Source organism: Acomys russatus, chromosome X (assembly GCF_903995435.1).
Source record: "Acomys russatus chromosome X, mAcoRus1.1, whole genome shotgun sequence".
Classification (NCBI taxonomy): domain Eukaryota; kingdom Metazoa; phylum Chordata; class Mammalia; order Rodentia; family Muridae; genus Acomys; species Acomys russatus.
In genome coordinates, this window is record NC_067169.1 from 103,315,936 (window position 1) to 103,335,371 (window position 19,436).

The 19,436-nt window shown below is 38.7% G+C and overlaps 1 protein-coding gene across 3 annotated transcripts in view; it reads right to left on the reverse strand.

The window, feature by feature from the left end:
* Positions 1–19,436, reverse strand: part of Enox2 (ecto-NOX disulfide-thiol exchanger 2) — a 309,518-nt gene that overhangs the window by 113,418 nt on the left and 176,664 nt on the right. The window lies entirely within an intron of this gene.

Sequence of the window (19,436 nt, forward strand, 5' to 3'; positions counted from 1 at the left end):
GTGACTAGCTAGAATCTAAATGTCAAAAAGAACATCAGTGCTTTTTGTAGCCCACCAGGTTGGATACACTCCATATACCAGTTTTCTGACAGGACAGCTTTCTATAGTATATCCAATGAAAATATTTCAAAGATTCCTAAAATTCTCAACTACTGCTCAATTCTGTTTATCAAAGACTTACATAGTGAAGGCAAAGTGGCTTGGCACTTTTATTCTGGCACAACACCTGTGATTCTCAGAACAGCAGTGCAACAAGGTTACCTGAATTTTCTTCACTCCTTTGTCTTTGAACTGAGTTATAATTGATGGTGATGTTTCTCTTTTTTTTTTTTTCCCTTTAAAATTTTACGTGCATGAGTGTATTGCCTGCATGTAGGTCTATGGATTGAGTGTTTGTGATAGTGAAATTTTTAAAAAGCAGTTGAACACATCTAAACTATAAAGTTTATTTATTGTCAAAAGTTCAACATTGCATGCACATGGTATTCAAACATGCATTGTACACATGTGCATAAAAATATACTCATGAAATGCTTCTAAATTAAACAGCTTTCAGACCATGCTGGTTCTGCCATCTAAGATATTAAATCACATTTAATGTCCTGGCCACTCCATGGTAGTCACCTAAGAATAGAGTATATTAGTTCTGAGCTATGCAGAGCCAGATGTCTGAAAACCCTAACCTTGGAAATCCTGAGATACAGCATCACTTATTGACTGGTATAGAATTTGAGGATTTAAAGGTAGCCTGGAGCACTTGTGCAGCAGCTCTCCTATCATAAAGAGTCATTCAGAAGAGAGGGATATGGTGGAAGGTGGACAGAAGTAAGCCAAAGATAAAAAAAAAAAAAAAAAAAAAAAAAAAAAAGCAGAAGAGGGACTTCAAGAGAATCAAGAAAGTGACAGTGGCTCAAAGGTTCAAAAGGGGCGGTGGGATGGACTCAAGATGCTGGTTAGGTAGGTGTGATTTAGTAAGTCCTGTGGTTTCTGTTTGAACTGAAGTGATTTATTCAAGATTCTCATCAGTTATCTTTTGAAAAAGTTTTTATTAATATATATTAATTATGCATAATAGGTTTCATCAGGAAATTTTATACATACATATATTTATACACACACACACACACACACACACACACACACACACTGTGCTTTGAACATACTAACCCACCATTAACTCTCTTGTCCACATTTCTGCACATCCTTAGCACTCCTCTCCCACTTAACTCTGTCTCTGCCATTATCACTTTTAATTGTAGTTCAGGTGATTGTTATGGTTAATCTTGGTTGCCAACTGGATTGGACCTGGGATCACCTAGGACTAGGTTAACTGTTGTACATGTGGGCAGAACTTCTAGTGCCAGCCAAGATAGAAGAAGGTCTACATTACTCAGGTTTCTCTGAAGGAAGAGAACCAAGAGAATGGATATGGTCTAGGTAGTTCAGCAATGGCCATCTCTTGACAAAGAGGCCAAGAAACTAAAAATTGTTTAGTCCATGAGCCTGGATGTCTCAGCACTTCCAGGCTGGCACTAGAGTCCCAGAGGATGCCTGGAAAACTGCGGTCTATGCTGGAATTCCAAAGAAGTTGGTTCTAATACCAGGGAAGGAATATCTCAGTAACATGATAGATGAACGTGAGACTCTAGGCAAGCAGCAAAAAACAAACAAACAAACAAACAACAAAAAAAACAAAAACAAAAAACCCCAAAAAACAAGACAACCAAAAAACAAAGATCCACCCAAAACAAACAAACAAACAAACAAAAATTTTCTTCTTTCATGTTCTTTTATACCCACAGCCACTAGTAGCTATAGCCTAGATTTAGGGTAGGCCTCCTCCACCCCTTACCCGATCTCAAGTAACCTGATTTAGAAAACTCCCTCACAAGCATGTGTAGATACGTGGGTTTTATTTGACTCTAGATGGAGTCAAGTTGAGAAACAAGATTAGCCATTACAAGGTCCAAGAGAAAAGCTCTGGTTTGCGCCTGCTTACCTTCACGTTTAACTGTTATGTTCATATATTTCACATTTGCTGCCACTGCTACTGCTGTGCCTTGTTTCCTGGGTACCAGAACCCAGCCTCTATAGCCTTCCAACATAGGCTGAAGACCAGCGGCCCTTGAGGAGTGCTCTAGGCTTTCAGTACCAGATTAGGATATCTGAAGTATCCAGCCTTGTACACTGGGTAGTTACTAGTTATTAGTCTTCCCATTGTGAAGAATATCCAGACCATATCATTTATTCTAGTCTAACAAATTCTCCTTTAATATGTATTCACTGTTGGTTCTGTTCCTCTAGAGACTAATATGGAGCTTTATTAAATTGCTTTGCAGCACTTATCTTGAGATGCAAATTTACTTCTTCAGCTCCTATTGTAATGTCATACTCCCCCATGCCACCCAACTGTTCATGAAGCTGGTATCTATTAATTTTCCTCACAATTTAAACTAAGACTTTTTAACCTTCATAGTGCTGTGACCCTTTAATAGAGTTCCTCTTGTTGTGGTGACCCCAACCATGAAGTTATTTCATTGCTACCTGTAATTTTGCTATTGTTATGACTCATAATGAAAATATCTGATATACAGGATACCCACAAGGTTGAGAACCTCTGAACACAGTCTAGAACCATTGTACAGTGTATAATGTCAATAAATGGGTGGATGACTTCTTTGGGGAGATGCCAGCAATTTTAAGATATGCAAACTGCAAGCGTTAAAACCTGTAAGTGCCAGATTCTGAATGAATGGAGGTGTCAAATTCTAACAGTTCCTGGCTGGTGGATTAGAATAAGTCTTTTCATTTCAGAGAATGAGACTAAAATTTAAACAGCTATTTAAGGCACTTCACTGTAAACTAAAGGAACTGACACACATGAAAACATAGTCAATGAGAAGTATGAGGACCTAGGGAAACTTGATTTGAAGCATCAGCTCTGGCACAAACTCACTGCAAGTTCTTGACAGGTCATCCCCTTTCTGTGGATATTAGCTTCTTCACCTATTAGATAAGAGGAGTTTATTCTCTAAATCCAAAGGCATCTTTTGTCTCTAATAATTTATGATTCTAGAATTCCTGATAAGTTTTTGTCTCCTGACATTTTTATTTGCAAGGGACCTCTTGCCATTCACAGGATTTAAGATTTTTTTTTGGGTATTTGCAGATGGCCTTAAATAAAAATTTCCCCTTGAAGAGGGAGAAAGATGAGGATGCTGGAACTGAAATGGTTCATGTCAGGTATGACCTTTTAAATTCAGAACAGCTCTCTAGTGCTTCATTAACTCACCCCATGGGAAGCACAGCAAGTAAGTATGATTACAAAAGGCCCCTACTGTGTATCCTGAGAGAGCTGCTTTATTCCCCAGTGCAAACAAAGTGGGTTCCTCTTTGTGCTGCCACTGGTCAATTTTTAGATTAGGAGCATATGATTCTATCCCTGAAGGAATTCTGGCCAACTCGCGAAATGCTGTGCCCAGTCTAACTAACACTGGCTTTGAGGACTAAGCTGGAGCCTCTTTCACAGGAAAGTGATGAAATTACTCTTATAGAACTGAAACGGTCAACGTCTTTAGCCATCAGAGAAACGCAAATCAAAACAACTCTGAGAGTCCATCTTACACCCATCAGAAACTCAAGTGACACCACATGCTGGAGAGGATGTGGAGAAAGAGGAACACTCCTTCATTGATGGTGGGAATGCAAACTTGTACAACCACTTTGGAAATCTATCTGGTGCTTTCTCAGAAAACTGGGCATAGGGCTTCCTCAAGACCCAGCTATTCCACTCCTTGGAATATACCTAGAAATTGCTCCACCACACAACAAGGTCATTTGCTCAACCATGTTCATAGAGGCATTATTCAGAATAGCCAGAACCTGGAAACAGCCTAAGTGTCCCTCAGTATAAGAATGGATAAAGAAACTGTGGTACATTTACACTATGGAATACTACTCAGCTATAAAAAAACAAGGAAATCCTGAAATTTGTGGACAAATGGATTGAACTAGAAATGATCATACTGAGTGAGTTAACCCAGAAGCAGAAGGATTCAAATGGTATATACTCACTTATAATTGGGCACTAGCACAAAAGGCATGTCCCACGAAAGTCTTCACTTACCAAGAGATTGGGATAGATGTGAGGACATCCTACTGGGACTCTAGGTAAGAGAAATATAGGAGAATGGAGAAATAGAAGGTTTCAGAGGGTCTTAGAAGCCTACAAGAAGAACATCGTGATGGGTTGATCGGGCCCCAGGAGTGTCTGCTCAAGGACAATACAAGTAGTAAACATTGAATACCTACTCTGATCTACCCAATGGACAGGTCGTTCTCCACAGTTATGTGGAGAGCAGGGACTGACTCTGACATAAACTCTGATGCTCCATATTTGACTACCTCCCCTTGGTGGGGAGGCCTGATGGTACTCAAAACAAGAATAAGCAGGCTACCAAGATGAGACTTGATAGCCTATAACCATACAGTGGGGGAGGAGGTCCCCCTCAGTCACAGACCTAGGGGAGGGGAATAGGGTGAAAGTGGGAGGGAGGGAGGAATGGGAGGATACAAGTGATGGGATAACAATTGAGTTGTCATCTGAATAAATTAATTAAAAATTGATAAACATGGTACTTTTTTTCTAGAATGTTAAAATGCTTAGAAAATATAGTAACTATAATAACCTGGTCTGCATGGTACTATATTTTATAACATGTGCCAATAAATGTATTTCCTCAATTACATTTTCTAAAGAACCCACTAAAGTTAGGAGAATAGATATTATCTCTATTTACTAGACAAGGAAACTAAGGCTTAGAGAAATCAATAATATGTTTCCAGTTTAATGAGAATAGCACCCACGTTTTAATTGCTTTGGCTAATTCACCAGTACATTTTTCCAGCTGTCTTATTATGTGTTAAGAGTGCCAGCTAGAGATGAGAGATTTTAAGTACTAGATCTAGATAGTGAAAAGAAGTTTACATTCATTTCAAGAGTTAATACATTTGCTAAATTTCTCATACTATGATCACTGTCCAGGAGTGACTTAAATTTAAACTGATAATTACACACATTAAAAAGTCAAAGCAAATATTTTTGGACACCCATTTAACTGATTCTGTACAAGTGCTATGGGGATTTGCAAAAATATAAAACCTCGTTCTTGACCTCAAGGAAAGTTGTAAGCATTAAGCAGTGTATCAGGAAGTGATGTTGCATTCCTAACAATAAATGTTACAGTGCCACAGAAAGAGAAATCAGTAAGAGAGCATTCATGGAATAAGCGGAATTAGGTTGAGCACTGACAGTGTGGGTGAACGTAATTGTTGGAGGAAAAGCAGAGTTTCAGATGAAGAAGTGAGGAGAGAGAACTCAGAAAATCAAGAGGTAAGCCATGAGAATGCATATCTCTGAGGCTACTGTGTGAGTAGAGAAAAGTGGGAGTGTCTGGCTGAGCCATGTTTTACATAAGTGTTCTGGAAGAGGGCTTTCTTTTTGAGTTTTATTCACTCAAAATTAAAATGATATCAATGGGCTAATATCGTAGGCTCTGAAATCAGATATGTTATACCTTTAAGTCTTTTTACATGGAAAAACTAAACAACAACAACAACAAAAATCGTCCCCTGAATGGGCATCCCTGGTGGCACTCAGAGGAAGGATAGCAGGCTACCAAGAAGAGACTTGATACCCTATGAGCATATACAGGGGGAGGAGGTCCCCCTCAGTCACAGTCATAGGGGAGGGGAGTAAGGGGAAAATGGGAGGGAGGGAGGAATGGGAGGATACAAGGGATGGGATAACCATTGAGATGTAATATGAATAAATTAATAAAATAAAATAAAAATATAAAAAAACAACAAAAAATGGTCCAATTATTCCCTTTCTTCAAATTCTTATTAAAGAACAACCCCACAATAATCATAGCTGCTGGAACAGAGTTGTAGAAATTGTTGACAATGAATGTTAAGGTCAGATTCTACAGAACCTTCATCTTTGGTCTGAGGAGACTGCCCTATGGAGAATACATATGCCTTCCAACTACAGAGAAAGAACCACAGGCATCTGCTGAAGAGAACTTAACAAATTGCTAGCAAAAGTGACTAAAGCCTGCAAACTGTTTATCCATATCTGCATCCATGGGGCACTCAACTTTTCAAGGGAACATTTCTTCATTTTCTTTTTCATTTTTTATTAAGTAACTAATTTTATAATTTATTCATCTTACATCCCATTGTTATCCCCTCACTTGTATCCCGCCGTTCCCAATCTCCCTCTCTCTTCTGCCCTATTCTCCTCCCCTAGATCTCTGATGGGGGGCAGGGGCTAAGGGAGCATTACTTAAAGGCACGTCATACTTGGTACACAAGCTGACCCCCATATACTTTCTAATGGATTAGAAGTTCCAATTAACATTTTGTCCTCAAGGCCCTGAGTCTAATAATTTTATCCTGAGAGGTCAGATACATCCAAGCAAAGAGTCACATATCCTGAGGAATGCCTGAGAAAAATCAAAGGAATTAAATCCCTGACATGAATGAAACTGAAGGAAATAATAGGTACCAACAATAACAGGCAACAGAATTCCAGGAAAGAACTGTTACCTGAGCCTGGAAGGTCATGAATGTGGAACACATTTTCAAAATAGGAGCCCAGGGATACTGCTGTAATTACCAACCAATGAGCCTCCCTCTGGTACTAGAAAAACAGATGGATACACTAATTAATAGGGGGAAGAGATGTAATATTTAAATGAGAGGAACTCAACAGAGACAAACTGTTTCCTAATAAGAAAATCATCTTGTTAAGTCCTATAGTTCTAACCATATACAAAATCTAGAGTAAATCATTTAATTGAGTTGTTGGTCAAAAGATTCCCATAAGAACTCCCAAACAACCCAGGCTGTTGCCAAGGTAATAGGTTGCTCTCCACAAACTAACAGTGGGCCCCATTGCTGAGGACAACACCCATGCAACTCACTGAACATGGAGAAGTTGAGCTGGTGCTTACAGGGAGTCTTTACACCTATGTGCTAGTGGTTTTGGTACAGGAAAGTATTCTGCCATGCTACCAAAGGAGAAACAGAAACACTAATTCAGCCACAAACCAATGGATCGACAACAGTGTCGTGCCTGCAAGATAAGCTAGTGAAATGGTGGCACAAAATCTGTGGGAATAACCAACCTATTATCTGATGTGGTAGTTTGAAAAAGAAAGGCCCCCATAGGATCATATGTTTGAATACTTGCTCATTAGGGAGTGGAGGATTAGCAGATGTGGCCTTGTAAGAATAGATGTGGCCTTTTTGGAGGAAGTGTGTCATAGACATTGGGTTTTGAGGTGTCAAGGGCGCAAGCTAGGCCCAGTCTCTGTCTCTGTCTCACTGTCTCTCTTTGCTGCCTGTAGATCCAGATGTAGAACTCTCAGCTCCTTCTCTAGTGCCATGTCTCTCTGCATGCTTCCCGCCATCATGACAATGGACTGAACCTCTGAAACTGCAAGCGGCCCCAATTAAACATCTTCCTTTATAAGAGCTGCCATGGTCATGCTACCTCTTCACAGCAATAGAACATTAACTAAGACATCTGATTTGACCTAAGGCTCACTTCAGAAGATGGAACCCATACCCAGTACTGTTCACGTGACCAAGAACCTTCAACTGGATAGCCCAGGGACCTAGGGCTAAAGCAAATACTGCTTACTATTCTAATAAACAAACAATAACTGCCCCCAAAAGATCTAAATTAATAAAATGACTCCTAATGACATTCTAATATGATCATAGATCAGGGTCTTATTCAGCCATCATCAGAGAAGCTTCCTCTTGCAGCAGATGGGAACAAATACAGAGACCTACTCCTAGGCAATATGTAGAGGTTGAGAGATCTTGAAACATTCATCCCAAAATGGGATGTCAGAAAAAAAGAGCCAGAGGGTTTTGAGGACACCAAGAAAACAAGGCCCTTTAAATGAACATGATTGACACACCTATGACTTCACAGAGATGGAGGCAGCACGCACAACACTTGTACATGTCTGCACCACTTGGGATCGTAGATCTGAAAGGTGAAGTGGATACATGCGCCCCACCCCCATCCCTAACCTAACCCAGAAATAATTTCCAATTGATAACCACTTATCAATAAAAAATTAGTTTCCTCCAAGGGCATCTCCTGGGGAAACAAATTACTTTTAAGGGTTGGCTATATGCTCAGTAGGAGATCACCAAAAGAAAATGAACTCAATGACAACTTTGAAAGTTTCTTGTCTCATAATATTACATCAGCGCTCTTCCTATTTTTTAAAATAACTATGTTATCTATATGTTTTTCTTCTCTATTTTTACCCTACAAATCCTTTGTGTATTTATTATGGCCTCCTGTTTAGTGTATTATGGGATTCCTGAGTGTGGGAATGAGTAGGTCTTTGTTTCTTATGCCTTCTCCTGTTCTCCATTCCTTCTATTTGTTTTGTTCAATTCCAATGTATTAGTTCTCTCATCTTATTATTTTAGTTTTTCTCATTTTGTTTTATCTTTTAATCATTAACAATGATATATTTTAATTTTTTTGCACCTTAGAAGACTGTTTATTTTTTCTTTTTAAATTAAAAATAGATTATTCTCTCATATAAATACATTCTACCCACAGTTTCCCCTTCTTCCAATCTTCCAAGCTTCCCCCAATCTTTTCTTCCAGCTCTACTTCTCCTTCATTTCCTCTTCAGAAAAGATCAGGCTTCCAAGAGAGAATAGCCAAACAGGACAAAACAAGATACAATAAGACAAGATGAAAGCTCTCATATTGAGGCAGGACAAGGCAACCCAGTGAGAGAAAAGGAAAAGCTTGTTTGTTTTCTAGTGGGAGACAGAAAGGGGGTGAATCTGGATGGACAGGAAGGATGGAAGGAGCTTGGAGGAAGAGAGGGAGATTAAACCATATCAGGGTATATTATGTGAGAAAAAAATCTACACCCAATAAAAGAAAAATCAAGAGTAAATAATGTGTTTTCATCTAAGTAGCATTTATATGTATTTGTCCTTTGCCCATGGTGGGCTATGGGCTTGATTTTTAATTAAAGGAAGTATGGAAAACCATTTTGTTAGGACCACATGTAACAACTTTCTTGGGTCACCCCCTCTTTCTTTTTCAAAGTGAGGAGAAGTCTAAAATTGCTGAGCTTGTTAGCTGTCACTTTTGAAGAATGGCTTATTAGATGGATGATACACAAGCACTTAGGGAAGTAAATGCTGACCAGTGAAGCCAATGTAAGAGCATGTTTCCTAAGGAAAGATGGTTTCTTTTCATTTTTATTCTTTGAAACGATACTAGAATGACGGCTTTGAGCAAAGCTTTCAGAGTTACCTTATTTTAAAAGATAGAGCAATGCAAATCACATAGCTTTATTATTCTGATGCTTTGTTAAAATTGTGTTAAATAGGGAATGTATGGACCGACACCTTGGCAGGTTATCTCCAATAGTTGCTATAGTGTTCTCTACTTGCTCATGCTATGCTTATTATTTTAATGTACAGCTTTGTTTGTATGACAGTATTAAAAGTAGGCTTATCATAACAGCACATAAGACAAAGATGGGGAGTAAAGTTCTTTGATGATATTACTGGGTTCCAATAATAATCACTACCATTATTTATGATCTTTTCAACATTATTGTATGTATGTAGACAATCAATATAGCTTTCCAACTGTAAAGTCAGGAGAAGTAGAGCATAGAGTGGTTGTAAATAACTTATCCAAAGCTATGCAGCTAATAAGTGGCAACAGCAGTACTTAAAGCCAAGTATGTTTTCTAGTAAATATGAGGCTTTTAAAAATGTACTGCAGCTGGACATGGTGGGGCACACCTGTAATCCTAGCACCTGGGAAGGCAGAGGCAGAGGCAGAGAGGCAGAGGCAGAGAAGCAGAAAACCAAACCAAACCAATAAACCAAACAAACCAAAAACAACAACAACAACAAAACAAAAACAAAAAACAAAAGAAACAACAACAAAAACCATATTGTACTTCTAGTAATTATTCTACATGGTCTTGACACATTGCACTAGAATAGACTTGCTCCTGAAGATACAGCAGAACCAAGCAGAAGTTGGAGGCTATGAGAAACAGGATCAGCCCCTATAGAATCCAGTTTGTTGCCTCTGGTTTCCTTGAAGATCAGAGTGAAGCTAAGGTGATGGACTAATGACATACTAAGAATATTCGGCGCAAGAAAACAGTGAATAGTGTGACTCTCTGGTTTATTATTATATCTCTATTTTTATGAGGCAGAATGGCTGAACTAATGGGCCTGAAAGTATGAAAATGAAAAATAATACAAATCATCCAAGAATGAAATGAAGAAATATGTCATTACTGTAGCTTGTATTACAAAGACATAGGTAGTTTAGTTTGCAAAGTTAATATGAGCCAATATTATAAAACAGCTTCTAAAATCAGGTACGACTTGGGCTATATTAATAAAACCACTTAAATAGTTTTAGATGCTGGCCAGAGCCTAACTGTGCTTGCTCTGATACTTTGGGCTTTTTTTTTATTATTAATTTATTCTTGTTACATCTCAATGGTTATCCCATCCCTTGTGTCCTCCCATTCTTCCCTCCCTCCCATTTTCCCCTTCCCCTCCCCTATGACTGTTCCTGAGGGGGATTACCTCGCCCTATATATGCTCATAGGGTATCAAGTCTCTTCTCGGTAGCCTGCTGTCCTTCCTCTGAGTGCCACCAGGTCTCCCCCTCCAGGGGACATGGTCAAATGTGAGGCACCAGAGTACGTGAGAAAGTCATATACTTTGGGCTTTTTCACTCTTTCTCTAATGCTTTCCTCCCTGCCATGTGGCTGACCTCCGTGCTGGCTTAAATCAAATGACATGGCTTTTTCTCTTTCTCTTTCCACTGCTCCTTTGGGCAGTTACTGAGATGCACAGCTTTTTGGATCCTGGTTTCTCTTCTTAAATTCTAGTAACACTGTCCTCAAGCTTTAAAAAAATAAGACAAACAAACAAACAAATACAATAAGCAAATCCCATAGCCTGGGGGACAGAACCATTGTTTTCTCCTCCTGGCCATTGGATTCAGCAAAAAGAGTAACATGAACACCACACTAGAGGAAAATATCTGAGAAATGTTTTTAAAACTATTTCCTATGTTGGCCATTTAATGAAAACAGAATATTTAGCTTCAGTAGGAGAAAATGTGAGTTTGTGGGAATTTTATGTAGTTCAAGGACCATCAAGAGAAAAAAGATTAAACTTGTTATATGTTTATGTTACAAAGCTTGAACATAGGAGTTGATGGTTAATTATATGTCTTTACTAACATATCTGTCTATCTATCTATCTACATTGTGATAAAGTACCATGACTAAAAGAAACGTGGAGAGTAGGGAAATATGCCATGTAATAGTTCATCATTGAGGGAAGTAGTGCAGGAATTCAAACAGGACAGGAACCTAGTGGTAGGAAATGAAGCAGAAGTCATGGAGGAACAGTGGTTACTAGCTCATGCCTTTCTCCTGGCTTGATCATTCTGCTTTTTTATAGCACCCACAATTATCAGGCCAAGGTGGCATCACCCACAGATATGGGCCCTTTAATATCAATCACAAATCAAAAAAATGTCCCAAATGCCTGCCCATAAGCCAATGTAGTGGTGGCATGATCTTCAATAGAGGTTCCCTCTTCCCAAATGGTTCCAGCTTGTGTCAAGTTGCTACAAAACTATGCAGCACAGTATGGGAAAATGTTTTCTAATAAGTCTAGAAATACAATAGGTTTTATTTAGGAAATGTTTACTAAATGATGAGAACTATGGTCCTCTGTTAATACAACAGCTCATGGATTCCCCACAATAATAAGATGGCCATGGAGACAGGAGTAGTTTACTGAAAACAATGGTCTTAATGGTACATGAAATACTTAGACACATGCTACATAAATACCCAAATGTGCCATAAAGAATTTTATAGTGAGATGATGGTAGAGTTGAAGTAGATGAGTGATGATTCCTGTTAATATAAGACTTAATACATCTTTTTTTTTTTTTTTTTTTTTTTTTTTACTCATTTTTAACTTAAGAAGATTAAACAATATTCAGTGCGGGTGCTCCAAACACAGAATTTTAAACCTTTAACTGCTGCTACATATCTCTGTGCATATATATGTATGTGCAAACATGCACAAAAAATTTTTAAAAATCATAAACATGCCAAGGATTATAAAGATATATGAGGATATCATCTAGATAGATGAAAGCTAAAATAAATTTGAATCCCAACAATAATGTATTAATGAGAAAGTACAAAATAATATGTGCCTTATTTGTACTGGACAGGAATTATAATATACATCAGTCAAGGAAAGTTTAGAAGATGTAAATTTCAAAATCACTTCATCTTAATGGTTAAATCACAGAATGATGATTCTTCTTTTTGAGGCACATAGACATAATAATTTACAAAGCTTTAATTCCAACTTGGTGTCCGCCACTATGCTACAATATTGAAGTATATTACCACATCTAATCCTTGTAAGGACCTTAGAAGGTCAGTAGGAAGATACTATTTTCATATATATATTATTTTCATATATATATATTAATTTATTCATATTACATCTCAATTGTTAGCCCATCCCTTGTATCCTCCCATTCTTCCCCCCTCCCACTTTCCCCTTACTCCCCTCCCCTATGACAGTGACTGAGGGGAACCTCTTCCCCCGGTATATGTTCATAGGGTATCAAGTTCCTTCTTGGTAGCCTGCTGTCCTTCCTCTGAGTGCCACCAGGCCTCCCCATCCAGGGGATGTGGTCAAATATGGGGCACCAGAGTTTGTGTGAAAGTCAGACCCCACTCTCCACTCAACTGTGGAGAATGTCCTGCCCATTGGCTAGATCTGAGTAGGGGTTTGAAGTTTATGCACGTATTGTCCTTGGCTGGTGCCATAGTTTGAGCAGGAGCTCTGGGCCCAGATCCGCGCATCATAATGTTCTTCTTGTAGGTTTCTAGGACCCTCTGGATCCTTCTATTTCCCCATTATCCCATGCTTTTCTCACCTAGAGTCCCAATAGGATGTCCTTCCCTCTGTCCCACTTTCCTGGTAAGTGAAGACGTTCATGAGACATGCCCCTTGGCTAGTGTAGAACTGTACATGAAAATAGTATCTTTAAACTATTTTCATGTACAGAATGAAGATACTATTTTCATGTACAGTTCTTGAAACATAGTCAGGAAGAGAAGTAACTAATCAAAGTTCACACAGTTGCGACGGACCAGCAGCCTCTTATCTGCTAAGCTATGTTTCCAACCTCATATAAATTAATAAATCTAATGGGAAGCCTAACCTTTTAGCACATATGCTGACTATTTGGAGGTTCCTGGACTCTTTTATAGGCATAACTGTAGCACCAAAAGAATATTCTTGAAGAAATACTGCAGGACAAAGGTATAGGAATAGGTGTTCCATGTTTTCACAATCAAGATTCAAAATTGGCAAGAGATGAGACAAAATAGTTGATGTGATATCATCCATCATTTCGTCTCCAAGTGCAGAACACTGCAATAGTTAGTTATTTATGAAGATTTGGTTGAAGAAGGAAAAAGATCCATCTAGTTTTCTCCAAGGGTGAACTCTTCAAGCAATGACATAAATTTTTGGACCAGTGTAAGATCTGCTGGAAGGACAGTTATGTTCTTAATGGAACTTCATGTTAACTCTACTTCCTTTCTTTAGAATAAATTATTGAAGAGAACAATTCTTGGGTTCTATTGGCTCTTGGTTAAGAATTTAAAGAAGAGCTATGAAAGTTAGCTAGGAAGGAGAGTAGCCAGGTCAGTACCAGCATGATTTCTCCAAGTTTTATGATTCAAGTATACAGTGTTTTCAGTAATGGGGTCTTATTGCCAGGTTCCAGAGAGCGACAGAGAGCAATTGCAATAGCTTGTTATATATTTGGGGAGGGGGTATATGGAACCACAATGGCTAATAACACAAACAAACAAACAAACAAACAAACTTATTCCTAGTACTGGAGGTTTATTTTCTAGCATGCCATGTCTAGTCAGGGTACTGTACCCCCCATTATAGGATAATTGAAAGAGAAAAGTAATCATCAAGCTTACCTACCTGTGAATTACTTAAATTGATTGTCCTGACACAATATGCCCACTGTGCAATAGTGGCATGAATACTATAAGAGTAACCACACACTTCTATGATTGGAATTAAGACCTTTTTCACAAGATAGAATCCATACATGGCACCATTATCTTGGCCAAGAATTTGTGGTTAAATAGGTTATAGACTAAATGTGCTACTAAGTGGACATAGCAATAAAATGAGTCCTAATGACTTATATCTATATACATAGATTAGTGCACCTCTCAGTCCTCCTCAGAAAAACTTCTTGTAGTGGATGGCAATCAACAATAGATGCTCAATAGGTCTATATGCAAAGAATAAGAGAAAAGTGACATCTATATCACACTCTTTCCCAAAAGGCTCAGTATCTACTGAGGAAGGGGTGGTGGTGGAAAGACTGTAAGAGCTGAAAAGCAGTGGATAACTACAGTGTTCATTGGAAACAACATGGCAGCATCACATAAGAACTCAGGGTGGTTGCATAAGAAGTAGGGTGGGAAGCCAGGTGTGGTGGTGCATGCCTTTGATCCCAGCACTCAGGAAGCAGAGGCAGGTAGATCGCTGTGAGTCAAGGCCAGCCTGGTCTACAAAGCGAGTCCAGGACAGCCAAGGATCCACAGAGAAACCCTGTCTTGAAAAACCAAAAAGAAGGAGAAGGAGGAGGAGGAGGAGGAGGAGGAGGAGGAGGAGGAGGAGGAGGAGGAGGGCAGGAAATAGGGCAGGTCTGGGAGGAGTTGGTAGAAGGGTTGAATATAATCAAAATATATTGTATAAAATTCTCAAATTATTAAAAAGGAAGAAAACAATGAATAGAAAAGAACTGAAAGAAGAAAAGACAAAAGTTGATAATGAAGTTGATACTGCCAAGAAAAATTTGGTACAAGAAAACATTAGGTTGTTGGTTAGAACCTGGCATTTCTTCTCCATAGCTTGTGTTGAATTACACACCTTTGGACTCAAACAGATCAGAAGTTCTCATTTCTGAGAAGCTATGCATACGGCACACAGAAATTGCTTCTGTGACAATTCAATGTTGGCTGAAAGGGTAGTATAGTCCTACAGCTTCCACATTCCTTTTAAGCTTCCTGTTAATGAGGAGCAATGGTCTTGTCAGAAACTCTTCCTTGAGTTTCTTCCTTACCATTTTTCTAATCCAGTTAGGCCACTTGAAGAACAGTGTAAGCAGCGTGGACGTGGGCCACATCTGTTGCCTAGTACAGCTTCATGTCTCTCGGGTATTACAGTGTCACTACTTCACTGACAATACAAGAGTTCCCATAAACTTAACAGCTCACATTCCCTTGTCCTTGGGCCTTACTTTGTGTTTTCTTTTATGCTTGAGTTGATACTTTCTTGTTTTAGGTATTGAGGGCAGTAATACAGCAGAAGTCTTAATTGGCACCATTTTCTAAATATCCTTGCATTCATCTCCAATTTGGTATGGACTAGAGATCTCTATTTCCTTTCAACATGACTTTCCCACTTTCAAAACCACCTACCAGAAGAGAAAGGTCAAACAATCAAGCTAGTCTCGAAGCACAAAGCAATCCCATATCCCTCGCCGAGGACTGTGGAAGTGAATGTAGTATCTAATCAAGGAAGCATGAGAAAGATGATTACATTTTTGTTTACTATCTCTAGCCTTAAACCAAGCAGGATCACTGTGCCTGCACATAGAAGCTACTGACAGCCAGAACCAGGGCCGCAAAAAAGTGTCTTCTTCTGCCTTCATTATAAGAGAACAATCATGTGCAAGTCCCTAGTATACCCTAAGAAATTAAACTAACATCCCAAAGATATATTGAAAGTGCTTTTTGGAATAGGCAACTTATGGATCAACAGATGAATGGGAAAAATATAAATATACACGATGATGTTTTGTTCAGCCATAACGAAGTCATTTCATTTATAGAAAAAGGATCCAAATGGAGATCAAAATTAAGTGAAATAAGCTGGATTCAGAAACATAAATATATGCTTTACCTTATTTGTGGATTCTAGATTTTATAGAGATACACATACGTCTGTCTATCTACACACACACACACACACACACACACACACACACACACACACACACACTGTTAAGAGTGTATTATGGGCTACAGATAATGAAAATGGTCAAGGAGGATTATTTATATTGATTTCTTATTCTTAGATATTAACTGGAATGTAAAAAAGAACATGGAGAGAATCAATTCAATTTGTTTTAGGATGGCAGCTAGAATCATCAAACCAGAATATCTAAGTTTAGGTGGAAGGGTGATTTGAGACACCTGGTTTGCATGAGGAGGGAGGGGTATCAAGTCATGAAGAATATGCAAACTGTCACTTAAACAAGACCAGCAAATGAAGCTATGGATGTTATGAGCTTTTAGCAGTTTCCTGGAAGACAAGAGACAAGTTTCTGTATTTTTTTCCACATACTTAAGATGGAAATTAGCACTAAATAAAAACTTTGATTTCCCATAATCCTCTTTATGGAGGCAATGACCTTTCAAATGAAAATAACAGAATGATAAAAAGAGGTTGGGATCAATTATTCAGTTTAAGACCCTTTCAATACCAATAGTTTCAACTTATTGTCAGACTTTAATTCCATAGTTCAACTTTGGAATTAGCAGTGCAGATAAAAGGAGCCTCAGATCCCTCTCCTTTTGCAATGGATTGGTCACTCCCTCTCTGTGTTGACTCTGCAGCGTTAATTCTCAGGTGACTCCAGATAGCACCCCCAAAACAAGGCTTTTCAAAAAGCTGCTTTGCTGAGCAAACTCTGTGCACACAGTAATTAGGCTCAACCAGCAGAGAGCAGCTCCTCAGCCTATGTGTGCTACAGACAAAGACTTGCAGCACTGTATACCAGACTTGCAGCATTACTAAGGATAGAATTTGAGGTCTCTGGTGTCTTTGGACAGATGTGTTTATTCAACATGCAGAGGCCTGTGGGCAATTCAGATTGTAGCTCAGGCTGCCACCAAGATTGAAGAAGGCCTGCAGACAATAACAAAGATTAGTAGCAAATGTGGAATGATGTGGTTTGAGGCAAATGCTCATTAGGCTCTTGTTTCTCTCAAAGTTATGCAAATTCGGAAAACCAACAAGGAAGGGCATAGGAGGTCTGTGTTTCAAAGGCAGAATTGCTACATATTCAGCATATCTTGGTTTTCAAAGAGATTCGGACAAGCAAACAAAAGGCTGTAAGTACAAGTTACTTCTTTCTTAGATAATAAAAAATAACATCTTAAACACCCAGTCATGTATCAGAAACTATGTCATGACATTGTCTCATTTATTTCTTTACAAGCATTCGTAAGTGTTCTTATCTCTGCACCGAGAGGTTAGACATGGGCCTAGTGTCACACGGGCTCCGCAGAAGTTGAATTAGTTCTTTAGTTTTGTGTTCCTGATTTTCTAGTTATTAAACAAGTTTTCTGCTTCTTTCATTTCTTTGCTTATTGGAGACACATTTACTCCGGACACTCTCCCAACCCTCTAGTTCTAAAGGAACAATGATTCCACAAGCAGTCAGGGGAGCTGTCCTTCTTTAATAAAGTGTGGATGAAGTTTCAGTAGACAGAATTCTCACTAAATTCTCTAGAGGCTGTGTGAGTTGCTCCTTTTGAGAATGTGAGGTTCTAGATACTCTGGGGTATGGACTTTGCTGTCCATTCCTTTTTAGGATGGAAGGACTTCTATAAAGCAGACTGGAGAACCTGGCAGGATAGGAGGCTCCACCCTTACAAAGCCCAAAGGCTGAAGACTCATTTTCAGTTTCTACTCCCCTGAGGAGAAATAACAAATGCCCCAACTACTTAAGATTCTATACCTGGTAAGGAGCTGTCCTGCCTACTACCACTTGAAGGTCTGAGCACTTGAGGAACCTATGGAGCCAGATTTTTATTAACACATTTTTTTATAGTAAAGGGTGGCAAATATTACATGCCAGTCATAAGTGTTAAAACCTAGGAGTCCCTAGACAACATTAAGGCAACATGTCTATAGAAATAAGAGACATTTCCCCCAGATTTTTATTTTTAAAAATGAAAATAATGTTAAACTCCTTTGTACTACAGCTGAATATTAAATAGAAACATCTTAGAGAACCTTGCCTGAGAGCTGTATAAATTCTAAACTATAAAAATAAGACACTAAGTAGAAGACTATAAAAGAGAAAAGCGGTAAGTTTGCTTTACCAAAGAGACAAAGGATTTTCCTCTAAGGAAAAAAGGAGCATGACGGGAAATCTGCAAACAATAGACTTCTGAAAGATTTCCTGTGTTTACTTAGAAGCCAAAATCACAACAACCAAGCCACACAGTATTGCCAAGGGACAAAGACTCATAGTATTGACATAGGACAAGCACTCTCCTACATACTAGCACGTGGGCTCTGGAATATTTCCAAACAGCAAAAACATTCAGACTCAGTGTTTGCAGAGAATGATCTAAACAAATTTGTCAGACTCCATTTTCCCCTAAATATCTGCCATGATCCATGTATAGTGCTAAAACACTTCCCTGCTGTACCATACCAAAGCTCAACAAGAAAGGGCATTTGTAGTGGTAGTGGTGGCAAGAGTTAAACAGAGGATGGGGGAGGGAATTCTCCATTTATTGTGAAAATTTTTATCTGTCTGCATTTTTTTTTTCAGTTTCTCTCAATGTCAGCATGCTTGGATTTCTATTTTCCCTTGTTTCCATGTCAGCTTCCTAGTGTGTTCATCAACTTCCCTTCGCTGGCTGTCCTTTGTTTTGATCATCACCCCTCTCTCATTCATATGCATAAAATGAGGCATTTTAAAGTGGGCAATTCGGTGGTATTTTGTATATTCCCAAGGTTGTACAGCAATCATCTCTCACCAGTCCTCGAACATTTTTATCACTCCCAAAGGAAAGCCTGCACTCATTAAACGGTTTTTCCTCCCTTCCTGTTCCCAACCAGTGGCGACCACCAATCTTCTTTTAGCCTAGGGATTTACTGATTCTGGCTATTTCATATAAATGGAATCATATAGAATGTGCAATTGTGTGTCTGGCCACTATATAAGTTAGACTTATGTTTTATAAGGTTTGTTTGCCATATAGCATGCATCAATTTTTCATTTCTTCTTATGGCTAAATAATATGCATTGTATGGATACATAACTTTATCATCTGTTCATCTATTGACAGACATTAGGGCTGTTTCCAATCTTCTGGCTATTGTCAACAGAGCTGCTGTAAATACACATTTATATTTACTTGTCTGAGAACCTGCTTTCATTTTTTGGTTAGATA